Source organism: Anolis sagrei, chromosome 9 (genome assembly GCF_037176765.1).
Source record: "Anolis sagrei isolate rAnoSag1 chromosome 9, rAnoSag1.mat, whole genome shotgun sequence".
Taxonomy (NCBI): domain Eukaryota; kingdom Metazoa; phylum Chordata; class Lepidosauria; order Squamata; family Dactyloidae; genus Anolis; species Anolis sagrei.
This window is the reverse complement of record NC_090029.1, coordinates 16,358,177-16,371,200: the sequence shown is the minus strand read 5'-3', so window position 1 is coordinate 16,371,200 and position 13,024 is coordinate 16,358,177.

Here is a 13,024-nt window from a genome sequence, read left to right as displayed (position 1 = left end):
CCAGTCCAGCCCCCTGCCAAGAAGCAGGAATATTGCATTCAAATCACCCCTGACAGATGGCCATCCAGCCTCTGTTTAAAAGCTTCCAAAGAAGGAGCCTCCACCACGCTCTGGGGCAGAGAGTCCCACTGCCGAACGGCTCTCACAGTCAGGAAGTTCTTCCTCATGTTCAGATGGAATCTCCTTTCTTGTAGTTTGAAGCCATTGTTTCGTGTCCTAGTCTCCAGGGAAGCAGAAAACAAGCTTGCTCCCTCCTCCCCGTGACTTCCTCTCACATATTTATACATGGCTATCATATCTCCTCTCAGCCTTCTCTTCTTCAGGCTAAACATGCCCAGCTCCTTAAGCCACTCCTCATAGAACAGAAAGCTTCGGCATCGGGACATAGAATATAACAAATTGAATACAATATAATGGAACATAAGATACTGTATGTGTTGGTAAGCAGGCTTTGTGGCTTGTGCAGGAATACTGCAAAGAGGCCAAAACCAAGAAAATACTTCTACTTTGCCTTGAAGCCTATTGCTAGTCCCAACTAGAGTAGGTGCATTGCATCAACCATTGAATGGTTTCCCTTGGGAGAAACAAAATGAGACGATAGGCATAGTCTAGTTTGGACGAGCAACAAGATTCAAGTCTTTGTTGCTTCTTTCCTTGTTACAAAATCCATACTGTGATAACACCTCTTATTTGGCTGGCCAAGGAGGTATACAAATCCAGAAATAATTTATATTTAATTATTTATTTGCCATTATTGGCCACGGTAGTCCACACTCTAGTTACATCCCGTATAGACTACTGCAACATTCTCTACGTGGGGTTGCCTTTGAAGACAGTCCGGAAGCTTCAACTAGTCCAACGAACGGCAGCCAGGTTGTTAACAGGAGCTGTGCGCAGGGAGCATACAACCCCCTTGTTGTGCCAGCTCCACTGGCTACCAGTTTGCTACCGGGCCCAATTCAAAGTGCTGGCTTTGGCCTATAAAGCCCTAAAAACAGTTCTAGCCCAACTTACCTGTCCAAATGTATCTCCCCTTACGAACCATGGGGGACTGTAAGATCATCTGGGGAGACCCTGCTCTCAGTCCAGCCTTCGTCACAAGCACGTTTGGCGGAGACGAGAGACAGGGCCTTCTCAGTGGTGGCCCCTTGGCTATGGAATGCCTAGGGAGATCAGATCTGCTCCCTCCCTCTTGATGTTTTGGAGGCAAATTAAAACATGGCTATTCGAGCAAGTGTTTACTAATACAGAGTAGCTAATATAGGAAATCGAATGACCTGACAATGGAATTGGACAATGCTTGAGAATAATGAGACGCTGATGATGTTGCTTTTATTGCTTTTGTGATGTTTTATACTGTTTAATGTTTTTTATCTATATTATGTTTTATGTATACTGATTTGTTGGAAACTGCCTTGAGTTGCCAATTGGCTGAGAAAGGTGGTATACAAATACAGTAAATAAATAAATAAATAAATAAATAAATTTATATCCCGCCCTTTTCAACCTTGAAGGGGACTGAGGATGGCACATATAAATGCACAATTCGAGGCCATACATTACATACAATACATATCCAGCAAATAAAAACATACACATTAAAAACACTTGCTAAAAACATACCAACATAGTTGCACCTGGGGCATGAACAGTTGGTGCCACAGCTGCAAGAAAGGCATATTTGTAAAATAATGTTAGTAAATTTCTGACCTATTCACTAGGGGCTCTTCCAGACAGGCCCAAACAAGTAGGACCTGTTGCACTTTTACCTGAGGTGCCCAAATGATGCCTATTCTAGACAATTGCCCCAGAAATAAGAGTTGGGATTCCAAAATTCTTGGCCTAAAATGTCTTTCTCTCTCTTTGGTTTGACATCCCCATAGGGATGAGGGAGCGGACTTGTTTTCTCCTTCCTAGGAAAGTAGGACACGGAACAATGGCTTCAAACTACAAGAAAGGAGATTTCATCTGAACATTAGGAAGAACTTCCTGACTGTGAGAGCCATTCAGCAGTGGAACTCTCTGCCCCGAAGTGTGGTGGAGGCTCCTTCTTTGGAGGCTTTTAAATAGAGTCCGGATGGCCATCTGTTGGGGGTGCTTTGAACGTGATTGTCCTGCTTCTTGGCAGGGGGTTGGACTGGATGGCCCAGGAGGTCTCTTCCAGCTCTATGATTCTATGATTCTATGATTCTATGATTTTGTTTGGACCATTGCATCATCATTAAACTTTACTTCTTTATTTATCGTATCAGGAGCAAACCAAAGACACAGCTGTAATATTTTTTTTTTTAAAAAAACCCAAAGTTTTAAAAACGTAGCATTATAATAAATGTCTGTTGACCAGTAGCTGTCCACTTGGAGTGCCTCTGGCATGGCTGTGAGAAGGTCCTCCATTGAGCATGTGGCAGGGCACAGACTGCATTGTAGTAGGTGGTCTGTGGATTGCTCTTCTCCACACTCGCATGTTGTAGACTCCACTTTGTAGCCCTATTTCTTAAGGTTGGCTCTGCATCTCGTGGTTCTGGGTTTTAGCCTGCCACTTTTGGACTCTCACTTGCTGAGGTGTTTTTGCGAGTATCTCTGTAGATCTTAGAAAACTATTTCTTGATTTAAGGCATTGATGTGCTGGCTGATATCCGAACAGGGGATAGGTTGGAGATGTTACTGCCTTGGTACTTTCATTATTGGCTGCTACTTCCTGGGGGATGTTAGGTGGTGCGATGCTGGCTAAACAGTGTAATTTCTCCAATGGTGTAGAGCAGGGGTCCTCAAACTTTTTAAACAGAGGGCCAGGTCGCAGTCCCTCAGACTGTTGGAGGGCTGGACTAGAATTTGAAAAAAACATGAATGAATTCCTATACACACTGCACATATCTTATTTGTAGGCCAAAAAAAAAACCACTGAAAAACAATACAATAATTAAAATGAAGAACAATTTAAACAAATATAAACTTATGAGTATTTCAGTGGGAAGTGTGGGCATGCTTTTGGCTGATGAGATAACATTGTTGTTGTGTGCTTTCAAGTAGTTTCAGACTTAGGTTAACCAAGAGCGAGGGCCGGGTAAATGACCTTGGAGGGCCGTATCCGGCCCCCGAGCCTTAGTTTGAGGACCCCGGGTGTAAAGTGCAGACATCCTACTGTTTTAGCAGGGTGAGATGTGCTCCACACTTGACATGCATACTCAACAGCAGAGTAGCAAAGCGCAAGGGCAGATGTCTTCACTGTGTCTGGTTGTGATCCTCAGGTTGTGCCAGTCAGCTTTCGTATGATATTGTTTCTAGCACCCACTTTTTGCTTGATATTCAAGCAGTGCTTCTTGTAGGTCAGAACACGGTCCAGGGTAACTTACTTATTACTAAGACTTTTGGTCAAGACACCTGGAATATTCAAGAGACTGTATTCTTCTGCTAACGGTACATGTGCATATATATCAGTGATGAACAGAGTGGATGTGCAGCATTATAAGCACTTGAAATGTGCTATATAAATGTTAAATGTTATTATTACTTATACGATCTTAAGTTGGTCCAATAAAAGCTATCCTAAGTGTGGAATAATTCAGCATTTATTATGATTAAGATTAGCCTCCTTTCTTTCTTGTGTTGAGAAACCATAAAAGAGATAATATTTTCATTACGGAGTGCTTTGAAAATTAACCATCTTATATACATGATTAAGCATTGTGTGAATGCATTTGAAGTCTGGTATAGACAATATTACTGATTTAAGTTCATTCCTGGAAGGAGTATTTTCACAGACTGTCCGGTATCTATGAGCATTATTTCTGGGACGGAAACTGATATTATGGAAAATATTTAAAAGTGTGTGTAATCTTCTACAACGGGATGGGCGACATTTGGCTTGCTATCTGGTTGAATGCAGGATTCACTGAGGCTTAAAACAATCCAGGAAGAGACAAGACAAATAAGTTCTCTTAGGGGTGACTTTTTTTAAAGTTACAGCAACTAAATTATTTGGCAGGATGGTGGTTATATGTACTTACTTCTGGAAACTAACATGCCAAATTCTGAGGGTGAATCTACACTGTAGAATTAATGCAGTTTGATACTACTTTACCTGCCATGGCTCATGAATATGGAATCTTGGGGGTTATAGTTTGGGGTGGCACCAGCCCTTTTTGGAAGAAAAGGCTAAAGATGTGATGTCTTGGCCTAGCCTTTTTCCCTCCTCTGTTTCACTTCCTTGTTTTGTTCTCCCTTTGGTGTGGAATTTTCCATTTGTGCTTAGTTATTATATTATTATATACAGCTGAGAGGTCTAGCTTTGTTGATTTAGTCCCTTCTGCCTCCCCTCCTTTTTAGTCTGTGCCAGAGTTTTAGAGGAGAAGGCCAGAAATTGTCTGGGTTCCTTGGCCTGGCAATCTTAACAGGCATTCTATAGCACGTATTTACCATCACTATAGTATTTACCAACTATACATACCTCATAGATCTGAATAGCTGTATATACCTTATAGCTTTGTATTTATCAGCTGTATATCTATGCATATAATAAAGGTGAAAGTTTGTATGTGGCGGACAAAAGTGTGGCGGTGCGACGGGAGGAGTATGTGCCAGCGTTTTGATTGACCAGCCTGAAAGTTCCAACATTCTGATTGGCTGACACAGTGGTGCTATTTGCATATGGTCTCTGATTGGCCAGCTTCAATAGGAGTCCCTGGTGGAGAAAAGAGTTCATGGCAGAAACGGGGACATGAGAAGGAAATTTGCATATGGTCTCTGATTGGCCAGCCTCAATTCCAAGATTCCGAGATGACTAAGAGAGGAAAGGATAAGGCCAGAGGGGGCTGAGTCAGACAATTACCAATATAGACCACACTTGGCACACAGAGCCCCCATGACCCACTCTACATCCTACTGCAGTTTGGAGGAGGATGAACCATGGATGATGGGATTTACAGTACCATCACTCACATTCTGAGACCGCTCTTAACCTCATCCAATGACCAGGACCAAACTTGGCACACACAGCCCCCATGACCCACCCTACATCCAGATGCTGTTTGAAGGATGGATGATGGGACTTGCAGTACATTCACTCACTTCCTGAAACCATAGCGACACTCATTCAAAAACCAATAAAGACCAAACTTGGAACATAGATCCCCCATGGCCAACTCAACATTCTGGTGAGGTTTGGGGGAGTACAGACTATGGATGATGGGACTTCAAGTACCTCCACTCACTTCCCAAGACCTCTGCAACACTCATCTAATGACCAAGCAAGTCCAAACTTGGCACACAAAACCCCCATGACCAACTCTCCATCCTGGAGCAGTTTGGAGGGGGATGGACCACAGATAATGGGACTCACAGTAACTTCACTAACTTCCTGAGACAACTGCGAGTCATATAAATAACTGATAAAGACCAACCTTGATACATAATTCCTTTCTCAAATAACCCGGGCAGCGCCGGGTCACCAAGCTAGTAATAATATAATAATAAACTTTATTTATACCCTGGCACCATCTCCCCAACAGGGACTTGGGGCGGCTTATATGAGGCCAGGCCCATACCACAAATTACAATAAAATAAGATACAAGTTGTAATAAAATAAACAACATCACAGAAAAATACAGAACATATGACTACAATAAACAAAAAACAAAAAAAGCAGTAAACCAAACATAATGACAGTGAGAGTGTCGTGAACCAGAAGCCTTAAAGGAGCCAAACTCAAGTAAAAGATCCAAACAAGGTTTATTAATAAACAAAAAATAGCTTAGAAACACTTGAATTCAGTGAGTCTAGCAATAAAACAAACTGCTAAGCAAAAAACGCAACTTGGAGAATAATCCGGATTATACAGGGATATAATCCGGGATAACAAAAACTTTAAGCAAACTGCTTCAAAAACACAGAGTTAATAAAACACAATGTAGCAAGGTGGGAGCAAGCAAAAACAAAGTCAGGAAACAGTCCAGAGTCAAAACACGTCCAAAAGTTGAAGTAAAAGTCCAAAACATGATGTCGTCGTCCAAAAACAATCCAAAGTCAGCAGGTAGGTAGAAGTCAGCACTTACAGGATTCCAGTCGGTAATAACACGGAAATACAACGATCTACAGTCCCAGGACCCAAAGCGAGAGTAATGGCAGCAACAAAATCCAAAGCCCGAATGCAATACTTTGCCTACTGCAAAGTTCCAATAGTTTGATACCTTACTTTTATCCTATAACTCCTCATCAGAGGTGGAGCTGGACTCCACCCTGTCTTCATCACTCTCACGTGCCTTTGCTTCCACAGCTGCTCGCCACCGCCCGTCCCTCCAACTTTTCCAGCGTCTATCAAGACTTAGATCACCCCATGTATTTCCAGGTTGCCAGTCTCCCGAAAACCCTTCAAACTCCTCACTTGATGTGGGTTGAGTACATATGTCCCTGATCTCTTGTACACGGGTCCAATCTAATCCATCCTCCTCTCCGTTATCACTCCCAGTCCCATCACTCCCTGTGAACCCCATGAAGTCTTACACCTCAGTCGGAGCATTAAGTATTTCACGGATCCACTTCCTTTCTCTCTCTTCATCTGACTCTTGATCCTGAGTAACCCGCTTCAAACCTCTACATTCCTCTCCCTCCTCCTCCATCTCAGAATCTGTGAACCCTTCGAATGACTCAGTATCTGTAGGTGTCATGAATATTTCCCTAATTCGCTTCCTTTGCTGCTCTTGATCCAACACCCGAGCAGCCCTCTTTGCCCTTCTACTACTTGTTGTAGCTTGCTCAGCACACTCTACTACAACAGAGCAGGACACATGTACATAAAATGATTTAAAAACTCAGGGTGAGATAAAGGAGTAGAATTATATCACATATATACCAAATAGTCATTATATACGACACATATATACCAAATAGTTTTGTCTTCATACCATCACTATAGTATATACCTCATAGACCTTCATAGCTGTATTTACCATATATAGACTGTATAGCCCAGAGTGCTTTACCAATATAGCTTGTGCCTTTACCGTTTAGTTATTATAGTTCTGTACTTTACCATTTTAGTTCTGTAGTCTATCAGTAGCCAAGTACCTGACTGAAGTCAATATAGCCAAGTATTTACCAATAATTTAGTCCAGTATTTTACTTTAATAGCCAAGTACTTTATCAAGTGATTTACCACAATTATAGTCAAATATTTTCCCTCATATTCTACGAATATAGTCAAGTGTTTATTACCAGTGTAGCCAAAATGAATCAACAAACTTCGTCTTTGTAATATTTTATTTTGATTCGCCTTTCAAGAACTCTGACTGAAGTTAACTTTGCCTTTTGTTTCCAGTAAACTTATGTGGTTAACTTTAATCCTGTCTCAAGAGTCTTTATTTTTAAAGAACGGAAGTATATCAGAGGGTATACCTATAACCACCGGGAATAGCAAGACATATAGTTTTCCTTCTACCACGGCGTGCCATCACACCTTGTAAAACTACAAGGTGTGATGCAGTTCAAGTGGTGTCAAACTGCATTAATTCCACTGTGCAGATACATCCAAAAGACTGAACACTAATATGATCTATACCAGTGTTTCTCAACCTGGGGGTCGGGACCCCTGGGGGGGGGGTCATGAGAGGTTGTCAGAGGTTTCCAAAGACAAACAGAAAACACAGTATTTTCTGCTGGTCATGGGGGTTCTATGTGGGAAGTTTGGCCCAATTTGGTCATTGGTGGGGTTGAGGATGCTCTTTGATTGTAGGTGAACTATAAATCCCAGCCACTACAACTCCAAAATGCCAAGATCTATTTCCCCCAAACTCCACCAGTGTTCATATTTGGGCATATTGAGTATCCGTGTCAAGTTTGGTCCAGATCCATCATTATTTGAATACACACTGCTCTCTGGATGTAGGTGAACTACAACTCCAAAATTCAAGGTCAATGCCCACCCACCAAACCCTTCCAGTATTTTCTGGTGGTCATGGGAGTTCTGTGTGCCAAGGTCGGTTCAACTCCATCCTTGGTGGAGTTCAGAATCCTCTTTGCTTGTAGGTGAACTTTTGTTGTTCATTCGTTCAGTCGTCTCCAACTCTTCGTGACCTCATGGACCAGCCCACGCCAGAGCTCCCTGTCAGCCATTACCACCCCCAGCTCCTTCAAGGTCAGTCCAGTCACTTCAAGGATGCCATCCATCCATCTTGCCCTTGGTTGGCCCCTCTTCCTTTTACCTTCCACCTTCCCCAGCATAATTGTCTTCTCCAGGCTTTGCTGTCTCCTCATGATGTGGCCAAAGTACTTCAACTTTGTCTCTAGTCTCCTTCCCTCCAATGAGCAGTCGGGCTTTATTTCCTGGAGGATGGACTGGTTGGATCTTCTCGCAGTCCAAGGCACTCTCAGAACTTTCCTCCAACACCACAGCTCAAAAGCATCGATCTTCCTTCGCTCAGCCTTCCCTAAGGTCCAGCTCTCACATCCGTAGGTGACTACAGGGAATACCATGGCTTTGACTAGGTGGATCTTTGTTGCCAGTGTGATGTCTTTACTATTTTATCGAGACTGGACATTGCTCTCCTCCCAAGAAGGAAGCGTCTTCTGATTTCCTGGCCACAGTCTGCATCTGCAGTAATCTTTGCACCTAGAAATACAAAGTCTGTCACGGCCTCCACATTTTCTCCCTTTATTTTCCAGTTTTCAATCATTCTTGTTGCCATAATCTTGGTTTTTTGATGTTTAGCTGCAACCCGGCTTTTGCGCTTTCTTCTTTCACCTTGATTAGAAGGCTCCTCAGCTCCTCCTCGCTTTCGGCCATCAGAGTGGTGTCATCTGCATATCTTTGATTGTAGGTGAACTATAAATCCCAGCCACTACAACTCCAAAATGCCAAGATCTATTTTCCCCAAACTCCACCAGTGTTCATATTTGGGCATATTGAGTAACCGTGTCAAGTTTGGTCCAGATCCATCATTATTTGAGTACACAGTGCTCTCTGGATGTAGGTGAACTACAACTCCAAAATTCAAGGTCAATGCCCACCCACCAAACCCTTCCAGTATTTTCTATTGGTCATGGGAGTTCTGTGTGCCAAGGTTGGTTCAACTCCATCCTTATAGAATCATAGAATCATAGAATCAAAGAGTTGGAAGAGACCTCATGGGCCATCCAGTCCAACCCCCTGCCAAGAAGCAGGAATATTGCAGTCAAATCACCCCTGACAGATGGCCATCCAGCCTCTGCTTAAAAGCTTCCAAAGAAGGAGCCTCCACCACACTCCGGGGCAGAGAGTTCCACTGCTGAACGGCTCTCACAGTCAGATGGAGTTCAGAATTCTCTTAGCTTGTAGGTGAACTTTAAATCCCAGGAATTACAACTCCAAAACGACAAAATGCACCCCCCCCCCCCGAACCCACCAGTATTCCAATTTGGATGTAGCGGGTATTTGTCCAGTGAATTTGGTCCAGTGAATGAAGATACATCCTGCATATGAGATATTTACATTACGATTCATAACAGTAGCAAAATCATAGTTATGAAGTAGCAACTAAAGTAATGTTATGGTTGGGGGTCACCACCACATGAGGAACTGTATTAAGGGGTCACGGCATTAGGAAGGTTAAGAAACACTGATCTATACTTTAACTTGCAGTTCAACAAGAGGTGGAAAAATACTCCAAAATATTAAAATAATGGTCTAAAAGTTCTTCTCACGTATTTGACATAGATGTAAAATTTTGCACATAGTTTTTTTTTGCACACAATAAGGGGTTTTGAGGGAAAAGAGAGAGAAAATGCACAATCCTTATTCTGAAACGCTTTCACCCCACCCTTTCTTCCCTCCCACTGGACAGTTGCTATGATCCCAGACATTCAAAAACATTTCAGACTTAAAAGGTTAAGATTTAAGTGCAGCTGATTTTATCTGGGCTTTTAACTAACACAGCCAGGTGGATTAGAGAAATGTGTACAATCTCCACTCTAGACACTTGGGTAAATATGCACAAGCGGCAAGCCAGCCAAGGAAAGAATCTGCTGTTATTGTCTATTAATTTGAAAGAGGAGATTAAAGAAAGTGCAGAAATCAGTAGTGTAAATATCAAAAAGGATTTCAATTTATATGTAAGAACATTACTCTAGCAGCAGGCTGGGCTATTTTCAAATAATAAGGGAGGGGGGAGCCTTTGGGGTGGGGGAGTTGAAAGAGAGAAGGAAAAAAAAAGGAAATTTACATATTTTGCCCTCTCTTCTTTGTTTGCAGGAATGGAGACCCGTTTGCTTAACGGAGGTGGATATTGTGTGCCTTTTCTGCCTTTCTGGTGTGTACATTTTCTATACAATTGCTACACTTGGACGGGATGGATGAAAGTACTTGGGAGAGATGGCGGAACAAAGCAGGTTGTGATGGAAAGAAGTATAACTTTTCCTACCTTTCTTTTACTAAATGCTATTTTCTGATAATGGCACTCATTCATTTCAAATATTTCAAGCAAGCTCTCTTTAGTTTGAATGTATTGTCGAAGGCTTTCATGGCCGGAATCACTGGGTTGTTGTAGGTATTTCCAGGCTATATGGCCATGTTCTGGAGGCAATTTTTCTCCTGACGTTCCGCCTGCATCTATGGCAAGCATCCTCAGAGGTAGTGAGGTCTCTTTAGTTTGCCAATTCTGTCCCCAAAATACATTTCTCAAACTTTCTTGCCTCCATTTTTGACTTGTATAAAACTGTTAGTTGTGCAGAAACGTATGTTCAAGTTTTCTCCATTGAAGCAAACAGGTGATTTATATATATATCTGTATGTATGTATTTTTATCCGTTACAATTTAGCTTGTAAATTGCCTAGAGCATCTTGGATGGAGGGCGATTAATAAGTAATTAAATGATGATGATGATGATGATGATGATGATGATGATGATGATTTGCTCCAGTTGTATCCCATTATCTCTTCATGAAACACATATTACCGTTCCAGCAACCTTGTAGGGTAGGGTTTGATGTCACAGAAAGATGTCACAAGAGGTCCAATATGCATCATAGATGAGATCTAATCTAACAATGGTGTTTGCCCCCGATTCTGTTGTTCGTGGGGTTCAGAATGCCCTTTGATTGTAGGTGAACTGTGAATCTCAGTGACTACAATCCCCAAATGTCAAGGTCTATTTCCCCCAAACTCCATCTGTGTTCATATTTGGGCATACTGAGTGCTTGTGCCAAGTTTGGTCCAGATCCATCATTGTTTGAATCCAGAGTGCTCTCTGGATGTAGGTGAACTACAACTCCCAAACTCAAGGTCAATGCCCACCAAACCCTTCCAGTATTTTCTGTTGACCATGGGAGTTCTGTGTGCCAAGTTTGGTTCAATTCCATCATTGATGGAGTTCAGAATGCTCTTTGATTGTAGTTGAACTATAAATCTCAGGAACTACAACTCCCAAATGACAAAATCATAATTTTTTGAGTGATGGTCACTCCTTGTGTTGTGAGACATTTTGTTGTCAAATTTGGTGTGATTTTGTTTGTTGGTTCTTTTGTTTTTAAGGAACTCATTATGCACAGAGCATATTTATATATATAGATGGTTTTCTGTGGGCGAGCAGATGACGACTACTGGAGGGCATATGTTCTGTATCAGAAACTAGAGCTGATGTGGTCTATCCAATGCAGTTTTCTGAATCAGCACCCCAAATAACCAAACTGAATCTAAAATTGACCAAAAACTGATTTGTAACCCTTTTGGTACTAATGTTGAAAAGTGGTCCCTGGTCAAAAAAAAAAAAAAAAAGATTGGGAACCACTGCTGTAGAATGAATGAAGTTTGACACTATTTGAACTGCCCTTACTCAGACAAAGAGACATAAATGATATCCAAACTCTATAATCCTCAGTGATAAAAGGCACACCGACACATAAAAATTAGGCCTGGGTAACAACGGAAAAAATTGTTTCTAAAATCGATTCGTTTTTTGGGTTTTTTTGCGTTTCAATATTTAAAAGAATTCCAAAATTTTCCTTAAAAAAAGTTCAATATTTACGAAATTTCGTAAATGGTAAAAAATTACAAAACAATAACGAAACAATAACGAATCGATTCGTTAATGGCGGCCGCAATCGCGCAATACGCTAAAAAAACTTCTGAAGCTTCCCTCTCCCTCTGTTGTTGACTGTTGGTGTGATATTATAATTTTTTTTCACTAATTAAACAAAAAACAACTATAAAACTTGCCCCAGACATGCGGAAATAATAACGAAATGACCTCAAACCAATAACGAAACGAATACATAACGAAATACGAAGCATTTACGAAACGAATTGAAAAATTCGTTTCATTTTTAAGTTGCTCCAGAATGGTTCGTTATCACTTCGTTAACAAAAAAATTAACAAATTTTTAACGAATTACGAATTAACGAAATGAAACCGCCCAGCCCTAATAAAAATACCTCATCATGAAAATAGTTAAACACCATAAGTTTTTTTTTTCACATTTCAGGACATTATAAATGAAATATTCACTTGTACAGAAAAAAAAGGGAGAAATTGTACCAACATTTTTTCTTTTGCACAGAAAAGAGTGAAATTTGTTCCTAACACAGTGTTCTGCACAAAAGGGAGGCATTGCATATAGAAGTGGTTTTATACCAAAAATGATTTTGAACAAAAACAAGTTTCCACCAAAGATTTCTTTTCCACAAATAGATCCAATTTGTGTGAAAAATAATTTAAACAAATAGACATGGATATTGTGATCTTGTCTAGCATAGATAAAACTGCTGAATGCACTCATTCTTGCATGAGAGCATGAAATAAGTGAAGATTTACATCCATAGAGAGAGGCATGAAACAGCAAGAATCACTGCTCATTTTATTATCTTCCCATTGTTATTTTAAAAGCTGAAAAGATGGACTGCTCTGCTCATAAAAGCAAACCCAGAGGGTCACTCCAGTCTGTGTGACAGGGGTTGAATTGCAGTGAGTCTTGTAGAGCTGAGGAACACCAGTTTTTCCACTTACTTTTGGGATACAGGGCAGCTCTCCTTTCTCTCAATCCAGTCACTACAGGTTTCA